At 34.6% G+C, this 25,082-nt stretch overlaps 1 protein-coding gene and 1 long non-coding RNA gene across 2 annotated transcripts in view; both read right to left on the reverse strand.

Moving 5' to 3' along the window:
* Positions 1 to 25,082, reverse strand: part of LOC135077450 (drebrin-like protein) — a 229,056-nt gene that overhangs the window by 59,099 nt on the left and 144,875 nt on the right. The window lies entirely within an intron of this gene.
* LOC135077116 (uncharacterized) lies at positions 4,733 to 7,337 on the reverse strand. Its single transcript, XR_010258400.1, has 4 exons — positions 7,168 to 7,337; positions 6,406 to 6,620; positions 6,001 to 6,228; positions 4,733 to 5,241 (listed from the first exon to the last, which is right to left on the reverse strand). It is a non-coding gene; the product is annotated as an uncharacterized LOC135077116 (long non-coding RNA).

Raw genomic sequence — 25,082 nt, forward strand, 5'->3', positions numbered from 1 at the left:
ACAGCGCGCTGAAGTTATTGTGGTTAATATTGGCTTTGTTCTTATCGAAATGGATTATTGGTACAGCTATAATAGCTGATCCGGATCGGGGATATGATTTGCTTTTCATCCCATTTCCGTAATAATAACTTAATGAATCGTTTGACCACGCACGAGAAATAGAAATAAACTTGCCTTATCTTTGAATTTACTTATTACTTTAAGTAAAATACCTATTACCTTTAACTTCGGGATCCAAGGCACAGCGGTTTAAAACACGCCACTGCTGGACTATTGCGGTGAACCCAATTTAGTTTAGCACCGAGTGGTTAATTGAACTACTTGTATTTTGTGCATTCTTCATAAAAAAACTTGATACATAAAGTAAATCATCCTTATTTATCAATAACCGCATTGCTAATAAAAACTTACGCTGACTCCATAAAAGTGAATCCACCCCTTTCCCTCGACCATAACGTTTTATTTTCCAGCAGCTTCCAATTCAATTTAATCGGAAAATGTAAAGTAAACGTCTATATTTCCGAAGGAACAAGCTGGTTGGTTTTCAATACCGTATTGAGTTCTCGGTGCAGGGTTTTATGACAACCCTTGTGCGTAGTATAAAACGTTTATTCAATATTATAAAACGTTTATTCAATATTTTGCAACAGGCAAAAAAACTGTCATCTTGAGCCAAAATGAGTAGTTGAAATTATTATTAACCATATTCTAGTAATTCAAGGACCATTTCTAGCCCAATTCACCAGTTAGCTTTCAATTTCAAATCAATATGACTTACGGAATTCATTAGAAGCAGCCCGTCGTATTTCTGCGCCTTTAGTTTTCGCTTCACAGGTATTAAAAGAAAATCAAAGCAAGGGAATACAGATTCTGTAGCCTAATCAAAATTCTTCATTACGGCAATGCCCAAAGCGTACAGAAATATGATGCCTGGTGAATTCTAGGCCGTACTGACGTCAATATTGTGCGGGCAGCGCATCCCGCCGGGACGTTGCTTGGAATGCAAATGAAACGTGGTTGAAGCTGGATACTGACTGGTGGTTGGTTGTACGAATAACATGCACGTCAATTCGGCTACCTGGTACTCGTAGAGGTTACACAAGTAACCGATTTCAATTCTGAAAGAGTGGAATATTTATCTTGCAACGAAACGAAATTGCTAGATTGATTTCCATTGGGCCACATGCAGGTCAAAAGTTCTTCCAATACAAGCTAAAAGTGTTAACAAACATTCGTATTGTACAAATTTTGAGAAAGTTTTAATCGATCTCGGTTCTCTATACCTACTCATAAGTTATACTCGTATTTGGGTATATTAATCGTACTAGCCGTCCCTCTTACTACAACATGGAGCACTTATACCTTGGTAATGATTCTAGGAATTTATACCGAATGCTCTTAACTCGAAGACATAATAAGATCCTGAATTTCTATACGGGTCTATAAGTTATCTCAAAGATTCTAAATTAAATTAGCCAACTCCAATAAGAAGAGTATGTTAACTACTTGTTAGCAAGTTTCGCGAATGAGATTGCCTGTGCTTACGTTAATTGTAGATGTTATAGTTTTCGTGGCTTGTGTTATCTATCGTTACTTGTTTTGTTTCTGATCCAACAGAACAGAATTTTATAAATTTTTTCAAACATTTTCATTTAATCAAATGTACTTACATTAAAAAGTTATGACGTCTTTGTCATTTTGACCATGACCATGACCAGATCATTTTTGCTTCAGTCACTTAGACCGTAACAGCTATGTTTGCGTGACATGTCTTCGATCACTATCGCAGGAACTACCCAGTTAAGTGACCTTTGGTTGAATTTTAAACACAAGGATTTTTCAACCGTATATATGCTTTTGAAATGGTCAACAAGAGTGTTTTCGATGAATTCGTGCATATACCTACTTCACAATTCTGTGAATTTGTATGCCATTCGAAATTCCAAAAGTTGAACAATCTCTATAACAATTGCTACTTTTTTTTGTTTACTTTTTACTGACGTACTTAAAACAAATAGCAGAGAAAATGAAAATAATAAAATAAACTAGAAGAAAAAAGAAATATAATGTATTTATCTGTTAAAAGCCTACACATAGTTTTACTTAATAAAGTATTATATACAAAGCTTTGTGGAATCCTTAGTCTAATCCTTAGTCAAAGCGCAGTATTTTTCCCTAGCACACGTCCGTACCTGGAATTTTATTGATGTTGTATTAGCTGCATGTATTTGAAAATGTAATAGAAGTACGTCACGTAGTTCCAGTGAAATATACTGGCCATTTATCTCAAATTTCCGTTTGAAGGTATGATAAAGTTGCGTACAAACTACGGCAAATACATAAGTCTTAACACTGTGCCATGTTATCATAGCATTAGGTGCGATATTGAAACAAAATGTAGAGCATCATGTGGGCGACTGTACGTACAAGTGCTGCAAAATGTGAAAGCAATAAGGAAGCAATATAAAGGTAATAAAATGCTTTCGATAGTAACAAGTACTTTGTATTAAAGGAGATACTTTAAAAGTTCCAACAAAAGTATTTTGATACTGAAGTACAAAGCATTCAAGAGTTCGAAACTCTCTAGAGACTTATTTACATTGTAAAGAAGGAAATAAATGAAATATCTAGTTTCGTACCCTAACTTTACTCTGTATCACTATCACTACATATTCTAAAACAAAGTCGCTTTCCTGTGGGCTAATTCAAATGCATTTGTCGAGAGTAGAAATCGTCTGTCAAATAATTTTCTAGTAATCAATTTTGAACTGATTGTCAAGGTAATACAGTTGAAAATTGAATATCAAAGCCAGACTACGCCTAATGTCAGATCAGCCGATGGTAGATGCCAAATTTCCAATATCGCGTACGAAGACGGAGAACTTTGTCAATATAGTGGTACATAAGGGTCATAATTAGTGGATGCCGACGATTTTCGCGCTGTCATCTCAACGACTGCCCACCCTTGTCGTTAGAGCAGTCGACTGGATAGAAAGCATGGAATTAACATGGTGATTGATAAACTAGGTGCAAATAAGCATAGGTATTTTATAACCACAGAATGCTTTTTGCTTAAATTTGAAAATAAAGGATATTGTTCTGCGTCCATACATCGTTCGCCCCAAGACCCCCAAGCAATGAAATAATGATTTTTATATGTGAAATTACTTAACGATTGTCACCTTATACTCCACTAGCTTTTCGCTCGCGGCTTCGCGCGCGTGGCCTACATTAGGTACCTACATATTTTACGGAACCCTATTATTTTCCAAAATAAAATTTAGCCTGTTACTCGTGGATAATGTAGCTTTCGAATGGTGAAAGAATTTAATAAAAACGGTCCAATAGTTTTTGAGTCTATTCATTACAACCAAACAAACAAAGTTTTCCTCTTTATAATATTAGTGTAGATACTTAAAGCACGGATAAGCGGGAGATTCGTTACAATAGGAAAAATGCTTCAGATTTTGAGGTTATTAGCATAACAGAAGTACATTTCCATTTTCTATCTTCTATAGGTACTTATAATAAATCTGTAGAGAGGTCAACTCTGTACATGAAATATATTTTCAAAATAACTATCAGGGGGTGATACTGATGCCAAAAATGCAATCAGTAAAATTTTTGTCTGTCTGTATGTTCCTTATAGAAACAAAAACTACTCGACGGATTTTAACGAAACTTGGTACAATTATTCTTCATACTCCTGGGCAGGTTATAGTATACTTAGGAATTCCCACGGGAACAGGAATTAGCGGGAAAATCCTTTTGTATGAAAAATCTAAACCGCTTAAGTTAGACGCTTTAAATTTCGCACGTAGGTACTTTAGTAAACTAATTCCCACGGGAACTGGAATTCGTGGGAAAATCCCTTTGTATGAAAAATCTAAACCGCTTTAGTTAGACGCTTGAAATTTGACATGTAGGTATCTTAATAAACTTAAAGCTTAGTTACAACAGGATATTGCAAAATTCCCACGTGAACGGGAAAAAACATTTGAACGAAAAAATCTAAACCGCGTAAGATAGATGAAGGGGGTAAAACGGGATCCACGCGTACGAAGTCGCGGGCGGCCGCTAGTTGCTAATAAAACTATTTATTGTCAAGAATTATATGTATAATAATGCGAATTCCCGTTCCCGTGGGAATTAGTTTACTAAAGTACCTACGTGCGAAATTTAAAGCGTCTAACTTAAGCGGTTTAGATTTTTCATACAAAAGGATTTTCCCGCTAATTCCTGTTCCCGTGAGAATTCCTAAGTATACTATAACCTGCCCAGGAGTATGAAGAATAATTGTACCAAGTTTCGTTAAAATCCGTCGAGTAGTTTTTGTTTCTATAAGGAACATACAGACGGACAGACAGACAGACAAAAATTTTACTGATTGCATTTTTGGCATCAGTATCACCCCCTGATAGTTATTTTGAAAATTATATTTCATGTACAGAATTGACCTTTCTACAGATTTATTATAAGTAGGTATAGATATGTAGGAGAGACGTCTTAATTACACTTTAAATCGTAGATCGATAAAGAACCCCTTTGTCAAACCGTATGAATAGCAGCAAATAGAACTTTGCGTATTGGAAAAATAGGAATGCCTACGGAAAAGCCAAACATTTTTTAAAAAGAAGTTAATATATTTTACTTACATTTAAATCCAAAAATATCTTTATTCCGACCCAAGGGTAAGTAGGCAGTTATGTAGGTATAAATGAAAATACGTATGTAGGTACTTATTATTTATTAATGGTCATGTTCTACATTTTCTATTAAATATGGGCCCAATACATCAATGATGTCGCCATCACAACAAAGTACCATAAATGGTTTAACGAGATTCCGATATTTCTATAGGGAATAAGTTTTTTTTTTGGTATGCATAATTGCTACTTTTTTGCACATAAATGTATGTATGTACCATCCATGATGACAATAGCCTTTCTTTGTGGTAAATCGTTTCCTGGCTTCCCGAAAAGAGACTGGAACATAAAGGTTTCTTTGGGCTACTTCCTCTCTACTAATATGTTGTAACCCTAAATGTGCTGGTACGAAATGTTCCTCCATCATACTGCGTGCTTTCATTACATATTTTGTAAGAGTACTCCTTGAAATGCCAAGTAATGTAGCTATTCTGTCATCTGAATCACCGGTCCTCAGCTTCATTAAATAAGCACCAACTGTAGTAATTCGTGCTCTCTGATAGTATCTATGGCAAAGAAGATCTGAAGGACGAATCTGAAAATAAAATAAAACATCAGATTCACAGTTCAACAATAAGAAGAGCAATATTTATATAGGATTAACGACTTTTGTGTGTAACGGAATAGTAAGATGAGTGATGAAAGATAATTTATGATTTGAACGCTGAATGATGAGGAATGATTGGTCTATGGAGGAAACGAAAGGGATGAATGAGGAACGAGGATTGAGAGTGAGAATAGTGGTAGTTTAAAAGAGTAGTCTGTTGTTATGCAGGAAGTATAAATAAAACTTTACTGAGTTTATTTGGCTCAGGGAATTTTTAACTGGCTTTATAATAGTAAAAATTATGTTTAATATTATGTAAGTAATAATATTGCAATATTTTAATAATATAAGTCTATTTGTATTATACAGGGTGGAAACGATAAGTGATCTATAACACTTTTAATATTGTGTGGCTGGCATACATTTAGTATGGAGGCTGAAAACATTGAATTTTCGGATAGATCCAGTTAATTCTGTAACTATTTACTGATACCGTTAGAAAGAGCTCGTGAAGCACTTTCAGGATGAGTAACCAGTTTTTCGATATCTTGTGTAGTTTAGAAATAATCGAGTGAGATCACTTATCGTTTCCACCCTGTATAACCTGTATGGATGAGAGTAGTGGCAGATTGAAAGCAATGGAAGGAGTTGAAGGATGGGAAGGCTGATTCGGAAAAAACCTTTTTTATTATTATAATAAACCGGCATAATTATTTTTATGTATTATAAAACTGGCAGGGCTCTTACCTCTCTGGGTTGAATCCAATTTCGAACAATGTTTAATATATCTTGATTATTCTCTGTATCCAAACAATGACTTCAAGTTCGCAATAATGAACAACCACATCCAACACAAACTTGTTGGTGACCTACCGGGGCACCGGTTGGCATATCTGGAGAGTCTTGTGAAGTAGGTGTGGTATCTCTTTGCAATAATGAGTGACAAGCCCCACAGATGTAGTCATTTGCAGTAACCTGTTTAAAAATAATAATAATTAGAAATAAGTTTAAAAAAATTATCAGTTTTTTAATGTCCCGCACTTAAATTATTTTATTTTAGTATTAATTTACAGAAACCAATAACTTTACAAGAATTAGACTGATTGTATAGCCAATAACATTTTATTAAATAAGGACTTTAGCGTGCATTACCTCTAATGGAGTTAGTCGTTCCACAATTATGTTCCTGATGTTAATATGATGTTGAGTGTTAGTTCTCAGGGACATGAGCTGATGTGAACGTGTTCTAGGCTCTAGTGTTCTACTGCAAAGCACACATTTTCTGCTAAGATTTGAAGTAGATGCATTTGTGTTGTATCTTGGGCTTGGGTCCATCATGTTGTGCATATAAGATCATGAGCTGTAACCTGTAAAAATAAATAGATTCATTGCATGCCATGCCACACATACTCCTGTGCGTTGAATAAATTGAGCCGCAAACCATAAAAAAAAAAATAATTCAATATTATGTGCTGTTAGTAGAATTTTGGGTCAGAGGTTAGGGTTAAACAGCTTTAGTAAATAAGCATTGTTGTTATAATAATTAATTATGACGTGTTACAAACTTAGTTACAAAAAATAATAATCTAGTAGTCTTAGTTCCAAAAAACAAAACAAAACAAGCTTTCATTGAGAGCAGGGAGATAGTGTCAAAGTAAATAATTCCTTAGATTTACACCAAAACCAGCTGGATTGTCAACATAATTGTTGTTTCGCTCATGCCTCCATTGCGCTGTACCATCGACTAGTTTCTTACAATCGAATCGGGCCTGGCTGTCCACACTGTCCAGGGTTGAACCACAGATAATAGCGGAACATTCATTTCAAGACAACCCGCCATGAGAATGGCAATTCAGAAGTTTGGCAAGGCTAGTACTTATTCATAAGATTGCAGAGCAAAATGTAGGTACTTACCGATCGAGGTGCTGCCCATTGTTGTGTATAATTAAGTTGCTCATTTTCTAACACCATAGAACCACCAGCCGAGCCTTGGCCGAGCCACACAAAAACAGTAAATCCCAGGCTGAGTATGTCGTTATTGCAATCAATCAGAGTCCGTTTGAATAGCCAAGTTTGTAGTTAATAAAGTTAAAACACAAACGAATCACAAAGAAGGATCAAGCAAGACAGCAACACAGCAAGAGTGAGTGAGAGAGAAAAGGTGATGCGAGTGAATGACAATTTGACTAACAAATAGGGATGTCCATTTAGAATAGACATAATCGATTAAATTGATCGTTTTTGAAAAATTTTATTTTTAAACATTGTGTTGCTATAAATATTTATTTTATTTATTTAATAGGACAACCAACAAGACATACACTGGAAGACAATCAATATTTACAACGTATTTAACTTAATCTAAGTGCTGCCTTAATTATAGGTTGCCACGGCATGCAATAGTGGACTTATACATAAACAGTGTCTACACTTAAAGAAAAGAGTAAATATGTAAAAATGTAGGTAAATAAATGTGATTAAATATACATAAAATGCAATAATCCACTGAAGCGCTGCGGGCGCGGCGGATCTGCGCCCGTCTAAAGGTCTAATGATTAGACTCTAGTCTAATCGATCATACCATTATTTACTTAAATCGAATTAAAAAAGCGCATCTCTGTCTCTGCTCTGTCAATATGTCGCAGTGTTGTTCTACGGCAATTGCCGTAATATACGGCATTTAGGCATCTTAGGCACCATAAATACGGTATACGGCAGCTCTTCCATTACCGTATCAAAATATACGGCAATTGATTAAGGTAGAGTTTTATGAGTTTTTCATAAGTTTTAGTAAACAAAAAAATATTTCATTTAATGGAACGCACTAACTTGTAAACCATTTAAAGAAACGTCAACAGAATTCAACCAAATGCAACCTTATCTCCGAGATGTTAATGTCTAAAATCGTTAGTTCCTCATTTTAGTAGTCTTCCCTTTTATTCGTATTAGGTTCTAGGACTAAACAATTCAAAACCTTTAAAAGTAAAGAATAAAATAAGTAAGTTTATAGTATTTAAAAGTAGTATACGCAAAGTACATAATACATCACTTGTATTTTTTTAAAATTTAAACCTTCCAAATAAATATTTTGTACAATATGGCAATTTTTCTTAGTTTTCCTCAAAAATACGGCAATTTTAGAATTAGAATACGGCGGACACTGATATGTCGGTGACTTTGATTTCGTTTAAATACTTTTAAAATATTTTTTCGAACTGCAACTTGTCCGATAGGTTTGGACACTTGCAAGTAAATAAATAAAATATACATAAAATTATGGTACATACTAAGTCTTTGAAAATCTTAGGGCGATTTTTATCAATGTCCTTTGTCTGCTCGATTGCATTGATGGTAAGGAGCAATGGTATTATCTATAATATCATTGGTAAGGAGGGACTGTTCTAAATACATATTATGATAGTTGAGATGGTTGAGAATATTTCCGGGTCGATCGCTTCCACCTTCGGCCTAGATAGTACCTACCTACCTACTTATACGCCAAACTATCTTATGATTGTTATGCATTGTTAAGTAGGGTTATAATACCTATACCTAATTATGATTGTTATGCATTGTCTTAGATTAATAAAACCTAGATAGATAGTCAGTGCACGAAAGGTGAGGCAGTTTTTAGGAAGCCGGCACGGCTTACCCGTAAACGTCACATGAACTGTCAAAGTGAAAAATTGGTAAACACGTCCGACGAATTTTAATTATTAAAACGGTTTATGCTGTGAAAGGGTGTCTAAAATACATCAGAAAAACAAAAGAAAGTGACCAGTGTTACATTTCATAAGTAAGTACTACGATTCGACGCGTATTTTGCTTGAATTTGGCTTTCAAAAATTAAATACGGGAATGATACCAGTAACAAGAAAATTTATTTCCCAATTGTTCGCCGTACAAATACACTTCCTTTTTTATGAAATCGAGACTTTTTTAAGTCGATTTATCTTATTGTTATTCGGTAGGTACTTTGAATTCAATAAATAAGTAAGTACATGATGCGTTTTGTTTTTGTTAATTATAAAATAATTAAAAACGTATTAAAAATTTCCCTACTTTCGGGAAAATCGCCTTCACTGTCTACACTCCCCAACAAAATTGACACTAATGACATAAGATTTTTGCCTCACTCTTGACGAAGCGTTTGTATGAAGACTATCCATCTAGGTTTTATTAATCTAAGTGCATTGTAAGTAGGGTTATAAATAATTATAATTTACATAAGCAGCAGGTCGGTTATTTTTATTTAGGCAAATGTAATATTTTAAAAGACAATACGTACGATCAGATATTAAGATCAAAGATAAAGATTTCTGCTGTGAAAAAAAATATAAAACAGCTAACTTCTATATCAAGTTCCAACGTCGCTATACGTACCTACCTACTTAATGCTACTGGATTATACGTTCATAGCTCAGAAGTTTAGTCCTTTTTCAGCAGTGTTTAGTAAGAATATTATTACAAATGGGCTTTTAGGGATTTTGTTCACATGGAATAAACGACAAAGTTCTTAGTTACTTATCCAATAGGTAGTAGTAACATATATGTAGAAAACAGGAACTTAGATGCCAACGAAAGAAAATAGGCTATCAAATGTTGTTTTGGGGACTTACCTTTATAAAAATATCACATTTAAAAATTCATACCATTTGTTGTTATTTAAAAAACAATGTCAATTTTGACGATTAACTGAAAGTCTATTATCTATGAATATAGTAGCGATATATGGTATCCAGCGGCAATGGCAGTGCAAAATTTTGACAATGACTGTAGTTATCATACTTCGAGTTTGTCCATGGAGACGGCAAAAGTCCTTTAGTTGGCCATAAAGTAAACTTAACGGAAAATGTTACTTAATTGATACCGAGGCGCAACCTGGAAGCATTGCTAAGTGTGCTCCTCGTTACTGGTTCATCGTTCGTCATCGTCATTGTTCGTAAAAACCGGGTCGCGGCAGGCAAATAATAAAATTAGTCTTATGTCTTCTCCCTTATTAACTTCGATGGATAAATAGCTAAACCTCCTTGCGCGTAACTGACGTTTGTTGGAAAACCGATTTTTTCAGGCCATCGGATTTTAATTTCAAAAGTCATTGACCAATCCCAGTTCATATAATAACTATTATGACGTTTTCTATTGGCCAAAAGATTTAACTCTCTAAAAATCCGCGTGCAACCATATCCTGCTTAAATATTGTGCACTTTATTCAGCACAGATTAAACAAGCTAAATGACAAATAGAATAGATTGAAATGACAGATTGCACTTGAATTACCCTACTGTCTGTCTGTCCCTATACAGTGTGAGTCACGTTAAAGTGTACATATGAAAACAGATGAAACTAGACCTATTTTTATCGACAAAAAAGAGGTCAAAAAATTTTTGCGATTTTTTTTTAAATTTTTTATAGAATTTTTTTTCTTCCAATTACTAATTGTAAAGAAAACGTAATAACTTTTAAACTAAGCGGTATATCCTGGTAAAATAAAAACAGTAATAATGCTAAATAACAGGCGATACTATAAAAATACATAAAATACACAAAAAATGCCAACAAATAATAAAAAAAGATACTTTTTAAAAAAAATCTGCTTTTAAATTCGTGTTTTTTTGGTTATTTGATAAATTTCTCCAAAAAATGCCCCTATAACCGGTGGTTTTTATTACTTTGTATTATTCTCTATCGTATTACCTTCGTAAAACCAATAATCGCATATCTCTATTCCTATCACAACGTTTGCAATGATCGTTTGAACTAAGCCTCTCCGGGCGCGCCATTCAACGCTTCGTTAACAACGAAACTGAAAATGGCTCTAGATTTGTAATTTTGATAAAGACAAGTTATATTTCAAATAAAAACAAAAGATTTCGAAGTAAAATAAGCATTTTAGTTAAAATTAAAATTTATCTCTACCTGTAGCGGAGAATAATGTTGTGGCAGGCTTTTGTTCAAACAATCATAGCAAATGTTGTGATAGGGACAGAGACATGCGATTTTTGGTTTTACAAAAATAATACGATAGAGAATAATACAAAGTAATAAAAACCACCTGTTATAGGGGCATTTTTTGCAGAAATTTATCAAATAACCAAAGAAACACGAATTTAAAAGCAGATTTTTTTCAAAAAGTATCATTTTTTATTATTTGTTGGCATTTTTTGTGTATTTTATGTATTTTTTAGTATTGCCTGTTATTTAGCATTATTACTGTTTTTATTTTATCAGGATATACCGCTTAGTTTAAAAGTTATTACGTTTTCTTTACAATAAGTAATTGGAAGAAAAAAAAATCTATAAATTCTTTTTAAAAAAATCTCAAAAAATTTTTGACCTCTTTTTTGTCGATAAAAATAGGTCTAGTTTCATCTATTTTCATATGTACACTTTAACGTGACTCACACTGTATAAGCTTAGATCTTTAAAACTACGCAATGGATTTTGATGCGGTTTTTTTTAATAGATAGAGTGATTTTAGAGGAAGTTTAATATGTATACTTAAGCGAGCGAAGCCGGGACGGGTTGCTAGTTTTATAATACTCGTGGTAGCCTAGAAGAAGATATTGCTTGAAATAGCGAAGACCACTAAAGCGGTCCCTTTCTTGCCCATCAAACACCAAGCCATCGTACTGCGTAACAATAGGGTATTTGCCACCACCAATCAATTGACGTACTTTTTAAAATTGTCAAAACGAGACTCTCCCATATATTTTGTATGGCAATACAAGCAAGTGACGTCACTATTTTGTCAACTCCATTTAACTACTTTTTCAATTACAATGCAACCAAAGTCTTAATTTACAGGTAATTTAAAATTAATTAAGTTATTAAGACCAGAATGACAGGCCTTTTTTAAAAAAATGTACTTTAGAATTGGGGAGTGGTCGCAAATACCCCATTGATTTATCTATTGTGTCTTGATTCGCAGGATTTCTTCAAGTCCTTCCAACTTGTTAAACTTGGTTTTCGTATTACAAATCAAAGCTCAAAACTCGATTCGATCTCAGAGAGTCAGTCCTATGATTGGTATAATCAAAAGCCTCAATCTATGCTTGAAATTCAATCGAATTGAATTGTTTTTAATATTTTCAGCTCCTGTATGCCCTGAAAAATATTTTTGGCTTTCATGAGATTGGCTCGACTTTTTGTTAAGACACAGCTTAGACCGTCCATTAATCACGTGAGGTTTAAGCAGTTTTTTAAAGATTACGAGCCCTGAACCTTTGAATTCATTGAAAAAGAATTTTTGGTACCTAGTGCTTAGCATTTTTCCGAAAGATAAAGCTACTTATTCAAAACTAATCCTTAAATAAATTTATATTGGTACTTTGAGCTAACTTCTACAAGCAGCTATTTAATCCGGTCAAATGATTCGTGACAGTAAGGCTGGGTTACACCACCTTACTTTGACTGTAACTATGTATAACAATAACCGGTGTTTTTCGTATGGAGTTTAACAGATTTTTACGTACTTGTCAAAGTTAAAAGGAGATGGTGCAACCCAGCCCAACCCTAAAATATAAGTACATATTAACTTACTAGTATTTTCAATTAAAGCCTATCTCAAGTCGAGCTCAAGATGTAGGTAAAGTAGGTATTCCAAATACGCGCTCTACCAAACGAGTCCGCCTCTACCATGTCACCAGTAGTTATTTACACTCACGTCACGTTTTGTAGTAATCAATGGCTTTATTTATGTAAGCTCCAGTTTACAACCTTTGACGTTACATCTTAACTTTAAAGCGGAATCTTGGTACAATACACACAGTACTTGGTTAGACCAGGCCTGTTCATCTCCGCGAGTTTACATCGAAAACAAAACACGCACGATGGCCCACCTACACCTACAGGATACTAATTCGACAAGGCCTCACATACGAGCGAACATTGACTCACGCACGCGTATTCTTGTGTATGATGGAAGAAAATAAAGAAAATGGTGTACTGAATACTGTGCAGTATTTAACTGCCTAAATAATAATAAAAACACAGAATGTACTTTTTTAAGTTGCCTCAAGACACTGAGAGGTAAATAAGTAGTTAATATTATTCATGATAATTCAGCTAAATCATGTATTTCCTCCGCCATTTTCCGCAGTTTGGCACCTCACGTCATATAATTTTACCGAAGTCAGCCCTATAGCTTCGGCTCAGTGCCGATCACTGACGTTTGTCAACAAAATGGTGCTTGACTCTTGAGACAGGCTAAATTACACCATATTGTTAATGACATTGAGCATACATTTTTTTAAATACCTTCGCGAAGTAAAACTTCTGTACGTAGTACTTATTATTATTCTGTGGTTAGACTTTTATTAATTAAAAATACAGGGTGACGATTGAGAAACTAATTTGGCCCAATGATTAACTGGTAAAGAATGCTAAAGTTGCATCAAGTTCGCCTTTTCTATTGTATTTATGTTTGCAATAAAGATTTAAATAAATAAATAACTGTTATCGAAAGTAACAACTTCAAAAGGTGTCAATGCAACCAACCAACTCCATCTAAATCATTGAAAAAATTAGTCTAGACTGATTTTTATGTAATTTAAAAAAAAATCGATATGATTCGTTTTATTACAAAATAGGTAGATATTGCTCACGATTTCATACGTATTTCATATAGCTATCTATGAATGTAATAAATAGTCACATAATGTATTGTCATTTGGGTAAAAAACTATAAAGCGTTCTCATAAATTTCGTCTAAAGGATACCAGAATTGTTGCACTCCATGCAAAATAAAAAACACTATTTTTTTTTCAGAATATTAGCCATTACACCCTGTATACTCAATAATACTCATTTCATTCCGTTCGCTCAAAACTTTAAATACCTACCTAGTTTCATTATTAGCTTTTAACTTTTGCGCGTAATAAAATTTAAACTTCATGCTTAATATTTGTTTTCAACTTTGTTTAACCTGAAGTGATACAGCGGTCGAGAGCTTTAGCGTAAAGTGGCATTGAGCGATGAATTGAGTGTACTTAATACTTAATATTAATAGCACTTCATTATTAACTTGCTAGTAAAAATTCGCCGTGTTACAAGTCGAACTCTAGGGCTAATGGTTCCATCCTACTAAATAATATAAAGGCGAAAGTTTGGATGTCTGGATGTATCGATGTTTGTTACTCTTTCACGCAAAAACTACTGAACGGATTTTGTTGAAACTTTACATTATTATTGCTTATAACCCTGTGGCGGCATTAACATATAGGCTATAATTTATGACGATATGTGACAAATAAATTTCAATAAATAAATAAGACGACTAAGTGCCATCTATCATCAGTGGTTAAAATCTACAGCGCTGGACAAACTGTTTTTGACATTCGTAAATATTCATGCCGTGAAACGCCATCTATCCTTGGGGGAGGCATTTGTCCAGCAGTGAGCGTCATTTGGCTGAAATGTACGGAGCGAACGACCTGCAGAAGGTTGTATAAAGGGGAAGGGAAGGGAATGTCTGGGTGCGGACAACGCGGAACCAATTGCTGTAGAGTTCTTTGGGAAGGCCTATGTCTAGAACATCTTCATTTTGAAAGGGAAAGGAAAGCAAAAATACGTTAGATATTACCAATTTTCAGATCTAGATTAATATGACCTATACTATACACGCAGGTTTCTGTTAATTTTCCTAGTTCAGGCACATGTATAATTTTACCCTTTGTGGCATACGATTAGCCTAGAGTTTAAACTGTCAAATAAATTATTCAACAAAATATTTATTTATTTATTTTTTGATATATTTATTTTTATACACGCAGATTTTGATATACCTATGCGTTCCTGATAGAGACCGAACATGAAGAAATGATAGGTACCTATCCTATATAGATTTCATTTCAGGTAGGTACATAACCCTAAAAAACATATTCCTTTTCTACAACATGTTATAACCCCCACGACTTCTTAGAATTATAGTTTATTACCCTCTGGCAAATCATATGCCCTATTTTGTTTACCCTCACAAAATTATTCTCTTGTAACCGAATGCCAAAAATTACACAACACCCATTAATTATCGTTAGGATCACAAAATACAGGGTGTCTCGTTATACTTATTAATCATCTTAGACGTGACTCAAGCAACGGGTAATTTACGGTATTTGCGTTTCATTCGGTAATTCGCCTCGCCTTAATATACCAAGATTGGAGGTTTTTCAAGATATAACGTACAGATAGCATATCAGACTATAGGTAGATAAGTATATTTTACTGTAAAATAATTGTAACTATCAAAACTTTAAAATGCTATGTATTTATAAGTGTTTTTTTAAAGCCTACTTGCAAAGATGAGTTGTGAATTTTTTTACCCGATTTTCTGTTGTCTTCATAACTCTTCTAAGCCTCTTTCTCGTATTTAGTTAAAATTAATGAATGTCTTAACTTATTTCAAATTGTAACTATCAAAACTTTAAAATGCTATGTATTTATAAGTGTTTTTTTAAAGCCTACTTGCAAAGATGAGTTGTGAATTTTTTTACCCGATTTTCTGTTGTCTTCATAACTCTTCTAAGCCTCTTTCTCGTATTTAGTTAAAATTAATGAATGTCTTAACTTATTTCAAAACCAATTAATAAAGTTACTAACTATTTACTGCTAAATAATCTAATTTACAAGCCTAGATAATATAGTAAATCAGCTAAAAAAATCCTGAGAAATAAAACTTTACACAATATGCCACCGTCCGTATTTTTAAGTTCCATACCGCAACGCCGCTTTTTTCGAATTTTCCACGCAGTTATTAAATTATTTTATTAATCAATCAGCCCAAACCCACTCGTGCGGCGAGAAAAGTTTGCTGAAACTAAATATTAATATTTTCAATAACTTGATTGGTGTTTGTCAAAATGGAATTTGAATATTCAAGTGGCGGCCATTTATTTACTTGACACTTTATTGCGGATGAATTATAACTAGCCCAAAAGTAGTTTAATCATCATCATCATCATAATTTTTTTCAGCCATAGGACGTCCACTGCTAAACATAGGCCTCAATGATTCCCACATCGCCCGGTTCGTAGCGGCCTGCATCCAGCGGCTTCCTGCTTACTTTGTGCTACCTTTATGAGTCACCTTATGGGTGGACGGGGACGGCCCACGCTGCGCTTTCCGATATGTGGTCTCCACTCGAGCACTTTGTCCCATCGGCCGTCAGTTCTACGTATGTACTATGTGCCCTGCCCATTTTATGTACTTTAAATAGGTGCTATTCTAAAAGTATATTAGTGACTGACTGTACACATAAACAGCATTCAGCAAGACGTATTTTAATTCCCCCAAGTTAGATCAAACTCATTACGAATTCCACAAACAGCGGCTGAATATTTTCCTAAAGTTAAAAACAACCATGAACATTCGATTAGATTACGCATTACGCCCCTTGATCTTTAAAATATGTCGTTTCAGATTTTCATTAAAACTTTACGTGTCCTGCATTAAATAATTTTGCCGTTGGGGGTCATGTAATTACCTAAAAATGGGACGCCCACTTTGGGGCTTGTTTCGGAATTACCCTTGAACGTGACTTTTAAGTTAGCCAAGAGTGAATTGTGTTTACTTTTATCTTGGACGTCAGTAAAAATAACATAAATGTGCCGCTAAAGCGTGTTCTTAGCGCAAAGGGGATATGTGCTTCGATTCGGCATTTTTTATTTGAATATTAGTTAAATTACGAGGAATAAAATAAATATTGGAAAAAATCCTGGACAAATAAATCTTTTTTCGTGACATATGGATTTCTAAGAGACTATTTTTATGATAGGAATACGCCTGGACAACAAGTTTTTCATCAAATTCAACCTATGAAAAGTTCGTTTTATTTTTCAAGTTAGAATGTAAATAGACAAAGCTGTAGAGTTTCCTAATAAATAAAGAGATACTTAGTATGAGGTGGTCCTGAGTTCAAATCATAAGACCAACTCAAGAATGCTTAATTGTTTTTACCTACAGGAGGTAGAAAGGAAAAGAAAACGTACATTACAAGGATTGGGTTTCTTTCAGTGCTAAAAACGACTTTAATATTCGGAGGCAAACAACTCTTTTCGCTAATTGACTGACAATTACCGGGTGAAGCCCGTCAATTTGGCGCGAGGTCGGGACCACAAAATAATTTGAATGAGTAGGCGCATAAAACGACATGATAAAATTTTAATGACAAGAAATACTTATTTAATATTTCCTTTACCTCTATTAGTTATAGACTAAGAGCTAGTGAACGCCAGACCTACGTCATTTTATAAAAGCTGAAAGATTGTCAGCGTATGTGTATGGGAGCTATCCTAAAAAAACAGTCTGGCAAGGAGCTGGAACTGTCAAAACTGTCTGGCTGATGAGGAAATTATTTCAATTATTGCCCTAATATTCTATATAAAAATCAGCTTTTATGATATAACAGCCGGATTTTTATGAGAGGGTAAATTATGAAGTACGCCGAGTGTAGTTCAAATCCTTCAGGTGCCTCTGATAAATTAGAGAAGATGTGCTCCGCAGTGAAGAAAAATAAGCCTTATGATACATACCGTAATTTTATCGTTAAGATACCATGAGCATTGTTTAAGACACAATATAGTTATTTATTTATTTATACCTTGCATTACCGAGACAACATGTTATGTAACATGACGTGCACCTAACTTGTGAAGCGTAAAAAAATGCCGAGTACCTAGTTCAGAGCTGAAAAGTGAAAATTCGTATATTTTTTTACACATAATATAGCTTTTTTTAGGTAACAAGGTCATGTTGAATTCTAATAAACTGGAAATTCCACCACAATTAGTGTGTCATGTCCTACGCCTACTGTCTCTACATGTTTTGTACAAGAACTGCCTAATTTGGTCCACAAAGAAGCACAAACAACACGTTTTCAAACTGCTACGCTGATTTAGGGTCACGGATCCAGGGGCGTGGTGGACTATTTTTTTGTTTGGACAATTAATATTTTGGGTTTTACGTAAGTTATGCCCATTTTCACCATCATTCCCTAATTTGTAAGTGACCCTATGGTAACACATAAGGAAGGTTGTTTTCATAGGGGTCACTTAAAAATTAGGGATTGACACTATTCTAAGGCTGAGTTGCACCATCTTACTTTAACTTTGACAAACGTCAAAAATCTGTTAAACTTCATACAAAAAGCACCGGTTATATTAGTTACGGTCAAAGTTAGATGGTGTAGAATATAATTATTAAGTGCTAAAACATACAGAGCAAAAGTTTGTAAGTTTGTTTATAATAAATAACTGATTTTGGATTTACCAGTACAAACCTACATTATTCTTATGTGACCTAGATGATATTTTTGTATCACACACCAAAATTTACATTTAATTCTCCAATCTAAACAAAATATATTTTTATATCATCAAGGTTTTTTGCTAAATACCGACCGTAATTTGACGAACAGCCAAAGGCTATATAAATACTACTAATATTTTATTCTATTTGTACAGAGCGTAAACGTAACACATTAAAACAGAATAATAATTTGATTACAGCTCAACAAATACTTCAGTAGAAAACACAAATAAAGTGGAAAATTGTTTTACTTTTAGCCAATAAAAACAAGACTGTTAAATGTTAACAAAAACGTGACTGTAATGAGTATTAGTAAGTTTTCTATCATCCAATGAATATACAGAATGAATTTGCTATGACTATCAAAATTTTTAGGAAAAATATGTACACACCGTTAACTACAAAGCTTAGTAGACCTATTGGTACGCGAAAATCAGCCTTAACTTTCAATTTATAATTAGATTTTCAATAATATTTTGCGCGAAAAATACTACGATTAAAAAATAATTAAGATAAAGTTGTATTGTTAAATTGTCCTAAAGAGCTTAAAAAAAATGGAAACTGATTACAATGTAGATCTGGGAAATGAAATTAATATGAAGTGGTCGATTACTAATTGTGTACAATGAAAATTATTTGTATAAATTAGTTCTTACAAAATCGCCAAATGCTCTTAAGGAGCCTTTACATGTCTCATTCATCAGTCAATTTAGTAAATAATATTCTGAGAGACAATACAATCTACGAACCATTGAAATCTGTACTCCTACGCTGCGTCCACCTTGCTCGAGTATCCCATAGGTATTGTAGAGGTACAGGATTTGTGTCTATTGTTTCTACTACTGGATGTTGGAACCAACCGTATTTCATGATACAAACGTATTACATGGAAGGAAATTCTATTCTAACAGCTTCATGAACTCGAATTTCAATTCAAATCCAAATCAAACTGTAGGGATTGAATAAATTAACCGTCTTGGTATTATGTACATGGATCTCACAACTTTTTACTACAGTATATTGTTGTAGTGTTTTATTTTTACAAGTTATGTTATTGATGGCATTAACGTTTCGTCGCTCATGTGATTTATTTGAATGTCCTTATAATATAGAAGTGTAAATACTTGGCATTTCCAATAAGTTATTCTTAATATTTAGTCCAGTCAATAAAGCATTATAGATGGAAAACTGTAGAACACAATTTCTGACTTCAGGACTTTTAGACTAGTTAGGAGGTGAACATAGCAAAAGTCCCCGCACTTAGCCCTTGAGCCGGCGGGGAGAGGGGGGCTTAAAGGTGCCACTTTTCGGTATTTCGCTTAATCCTCGGAAACTGTGCGTCCTAGTGACATGACTACTTTGAACCAAAAAAAGCATATTCAATCTGCTACAGATGAGATAGACAAGTTTTTCTATAAATTGTATAGTTTTCGCAGCATCTGCTCTAGAAAGTCTGTAATATTGGAAATTTTATTTTTGTCTTACATGTTCCCATCAGGAGAAAATCGACTAAATCAACATTGAGCAATCATTCTAGACATGCGGGAGCATGTTAAGCCTAGTTCCAGCGAGGGGACTACACCGTGCGTATATTTAGACGAATCACTTTGAGCCACTTTTGAGTCCTCATCACTCAAAAACTACTGTGCATTAATACTTCAAATGGCAATGCCAGATTTTGTATGGAAAGTGGCGTCTTTTTTTTTTCGCGCGGCCATCGATCAAACTTTGTTTTTTGATTACAAAATAGTGTAATAAACCAAACTTACTATGGCATGTATACCTCTAAACTCAGTCTGAACTGAGTTACGAGCATTAGAAGTTTGATGATTTTCATACTAGATTTGCTTTTTGTGCGCAAGTTTTGTAAGAAATTGCAACAAAATATTGCGCTATTTTTTTATTGCGCTGATTCTGCTCCATACTGATGTCTGGAGCCTTTAATGGATGGTATTGTTTGTTTACACATACAATCTCACTAGTTTGTTGCAATTTCTTACAAAACTTTGCGCGCAAAAAGCAAATCTAGTATGAAAATCATCAAACTTCTAATGCTCGTAACTCAGTTCAGACTGAGTTTAGAGGTATACATGTCATAGTAAGTTTGGTTTATTACACTATTTTGTAATCAAAAAACAAAGTTTGGTCGATGGCCGCGCGAAAAAAAAAAGACGCCAATTTCCGGCATTGTTTTTTGAAGTGTTAAAATGCACAGTAGTTTTTGAATGATGAGGAGTCAAAAGTGGCTCTAATTGGTTCGTCTAAATATACGCACGGTGCAGTCCCCTCCATGGAACTAGGCTTAACATGCTCCCGCATGTCTATAGTGTTTGCTCAATGTTGATTTAGTCGATTTTCTCCTGAAAGGAACATGTAAGACAACAATAAAATTTCCAATTTTACAGACCTTCTAGAGCAGATGCCGCAAAAACTATACAAGATATAGAAAAACTTGACTGTCTCACCTGTAGCAAATTGAATAAGCTTTTTTTGGTTCATAGTAGTCATGTCTGTAGGACGCATAGTTTCCGAGGATTAAGCGAAAAACCGAAAAGTGGTACCTTTAAACCCCCCTCTCCCCGCCGGCTCAAGGGCTAAGGGCGGGGACTTTTGCTATGTTCACCACCTAACTAGGCTAAATAAAGTCCCGAGGTCAGAAATTGTGTTCCATGGATTTCTCTCTACACCGTCGTTAAGGCATTCATTGACTGGACTAATTCGAGACAGACTTTGAATTGATAACATCTTTTTATTGAGTTAAAAAAGAGATTTTTTTGTTTGTAATGGATTTACCTGCTCAGATGTGATAACAAATACCGCGTTAGAATTAATTTATTTCCACATTAATAACTACCTACTGAACAATAGAAGTTGTAAGGACTACTTAACGATGCTCACTTAACGATGCTCATACATATACACACACATACACACACACACACACACACACACACACACACACACACACACACACACACACACACACACACACACACACACACACACACACACACACTACGTTGCCATACATCACTACCATGTCTGAGTCATAGTAATATACTATCGGTTCTTAAATTAATTCTAAATTGTGCCAATATCTGGGGTGGTGGGAGCCTGATATGACCTGTACTACAGGTATGCAAATACCTATCACAGGCATCAGTCTCACACAAACAACAGTGTTTTATGAATTTGTAATGTGCTTAATAACTTGTGTCATTGTAATGTTTGTGATGAGAAAATAAAGACTATTTATTATTTATATTATTACTTATCCTAAGTAAATCACGCGTGTTGTACATGATTTGAATGAATTCCAGACAAAAACATACACCTACTTGAAAAATTATCATCAACAACATCCAACAACAAATATCGAAAATATTGCTTAATTAGCGTAATTTCAATATTGGTGGGCGTTTTATTAAACTTGCCTCATTAAAAGTTCACATTCTGCGTACAATTCTAGAGAAATACACACTCGTGCCTTCGGCACGTCAAGCTTTACACTGTGTCGTCTTATGTGGTTCTGATAAGGTCGATTTTGCAACAAAAAATATGTTATCGTGTATACTACCTATGATGAACTAATTAGGTGATTTTAAATGAAAGGAAGCTGATTTCCAATGTAAAACTTTTTTAGAAAAGTGCTTATGTAAATTTATTCTCAGAGTTTCTGTTTGTGACTTCAAATCTGGTAAACTAATTTGGATTAAGTATAGCGTACCGGAAAACGCAGCGTGGGACGTCCACCCACAAGGTGGACCGACGACATCATAAAGGTAGCAGGAAGGCGCTGGACGCAGGCCGCTACCGACCGGGCAACATGGAAAGCATTTGGGGGAGGCCTATGTTCAGCAGTGGACGTCCTATGGCTGAGACGATAATGATGATGATGATAATGATGATGATGATGATAGCAATAAGATAGATCTTGAATAAAGTAGTAGAGTAGTGTCACAATTATCATCATGACGTTGTAGAGCGCTTTAGGAGTCACAAACCAGACACCCAAATGTGCGACACCGGTATTCACAAACGATGCTTGCTTAAGTGAAGCAGCAAATCGAACGCACAGCGTCCATGCGCACTGTGAGACCTTAATTTTTTGTGAATACGAGTTTTAATCATGATTTACGACATTTATCGAATCTACATATATCGAATATTATATGTAATACTGTTTACAAAATATATTATTATGTGAGTCCCACTGAGTTGCTTATGCTCTGTAGAAATATTGTACACACCTTTTAAAGTATCAAAAGAATAGTATTCCCGTTTGAATTGTACCAAAACCAATTTTATAACTTCTGCAAACGACGTAAAAATTCAATACAATTTTCACGACTCAGTAACAGGTTGTTTTATTTTCAAAAGCTAATTCAAGTTCGAATTTCTGTTGTACAGTCAAGAGAAAAATGCGGGGTCTACGATAATGTTCTTAAATCGGTGGAGCAAGGTTCTTTATTGAATGAAGTGGTATTGCAATGCTGTATCATCGAAACGTCGAAGTGCATTGTTTACAAAACTGCTCACTGCAGGACTTGAGTTTTCCGCGCGGCTTTAACTGGGTCCCGTTTTTATAAACAGGTCCAGAGTTTAAATACTCGGTATATATAAGCAACTGTAACTGCTTTAAAAATACATACGTCATATAAATCATTGTTTTCAGTACCCCGAGCACGAATAACTCTCGTAATAATATAGTGTTCTGGTTTTCATAAAAAAAAACGATTACTATCACACTACATATCACTCTACAATGAGAACGATATTTATTTGTGGTCACGGTATAATTCTGATTATAAGGACCGATGACCAAGCAATAGAAAACTGTAAAATCAATTTTATGGAAAATTGTTTTACACAATACCACAAGTATTATCGAGCAAGGCATAAACTATTGGCTACATTTATGCGACTTTGCTCACATAGCTGACGCAGTTTCCCATAGTGTTAGTAAAGTTTGCAATTTGCACACAACTATGTAACACAGCGTCATCTATGCGAGCTAAGTTAAACTAAATTATCTTAGGTCTTGGAATGCAACCCGCCTGAATTTAGGCATACCTAATACCATGTACAGTATTCTGAAGTTTGAGAGAGAACTTGAACTAGTACGATCTATATTTATAAAAGCGAAAGGTCACTGATTGACTCACTCATTACGAAATCTCAGAAACTACACTTGTAGTTTGCTAGGAGTCTCAATATTTGCATGGGGGTTCCTTTTAGAATTTACTAGGTGCTCACTAAGACGGGATTTTGCAAAAATTCAACTCCTAAGGAGGTTAAACGGGATTCAAGCGTACGAAGTCACGGGCGGCTGCTAGTAATCCATAAAATTTAGAATTTCAAATCGTCTTCACACTGCAAAATAAAGTTTTAAAACTACAACCGGGTTATAAATACGGCCTCAAACTAGTTCCAGCCTGTCTTATTGGCTTGTTTCTGTTTATTTTCATTTAACTCTTTTTATGTTTGCAATACCAATAAGGGGTGTTTACAACAAACCGTAAAAACTTTCGCCTATTCACTCCAGATGTGCTGGTGCTTTAATTTAAATTGCTTAAATCAATTAATACAGTTCAGCTTTTATGATTTTAGTAGTAAACCTGTTAAATTAAGTTGTTGTAGCTTAATTTGCGTATCTAGCTAGACTAAGTTGTAGTGCATATTTTTTCGGTCCACAGCGAATTAGAAGTCTTTCGTTCGAAAAAAAAAATTAAAAAAAGATTGTGAATTACCTACTTACCTAAAGTACTCGTATTATTCTTAGGCTGAGTTTCACCACCTTACTTTAATCGTAACTGAAACCGTAACCGGTGTTTTTGTATGGAGTTTGACAGACTTTTTTGACTTTTGTTAAAGTTAAAGTAAGGTGGTGCAACGCAGTCTTAATAACAAAAACACTTTTTCATTTATGATCAATTTTACCAAATATTTTTTTAAACAAACTAAAAGCAACAATTTATAAGTTTACAACAGTATTAGCATGGATAGCATGGATGTAAAGGATGAAAAGTTCAATAAGGTGAACCGATCTTCGCCCCAGTATCCAAATCACGCCCGGGATTGCAAATTATTGTCTTTGAATATTCACCAAAGGTAATTTTCTTGGCGCTAAAATAGAAAAGTAATTTCAATATTGACTTATTTATCGAAATGAGATTGAGTTTTAATTGCTTTATTTAAAGCATCGTCTCGAGATCCAAGATTAATCAACGGCGTTTGAGACTTTTGACGCTATTGTAAGAGCCGATGCGTTGCGGCCCGGTTTGCACCAAGGCGGAGCGTGCGGAGCGGAGCAGACAAGTTTTTGGACAAGCAATCAGATTCCATTATTTGCACATCTCCACTCTGCTCCGCATCGGTGGAAATGGATCAAGCGAAGAAGGCGGAGAAGTGTCGGGCGCATTTGTTTTTCTATACAGGGTGGAGACAGCTACGCACAGCTCACACATCTCCTCTCGTGTCCGCACCGCTCCGCTCTTCTCCGCTCCGCTTTGGTGGAAATAGCC

Source organism: Ostrinia nubilalis, chromosome 13 (assembly GCF_963855985.1).
Source record: "Ostrinia nubilalis chromosome 13, ilOstNubi1.1, whole genome shotgun sequence".
Classification (NCBI taxonomy): Eukaryota; Metazoa; Arthropoda; class Insecta; order Lepidoptera; family Crambidae; genus Ostrinia; species Ostrinia nubilalis.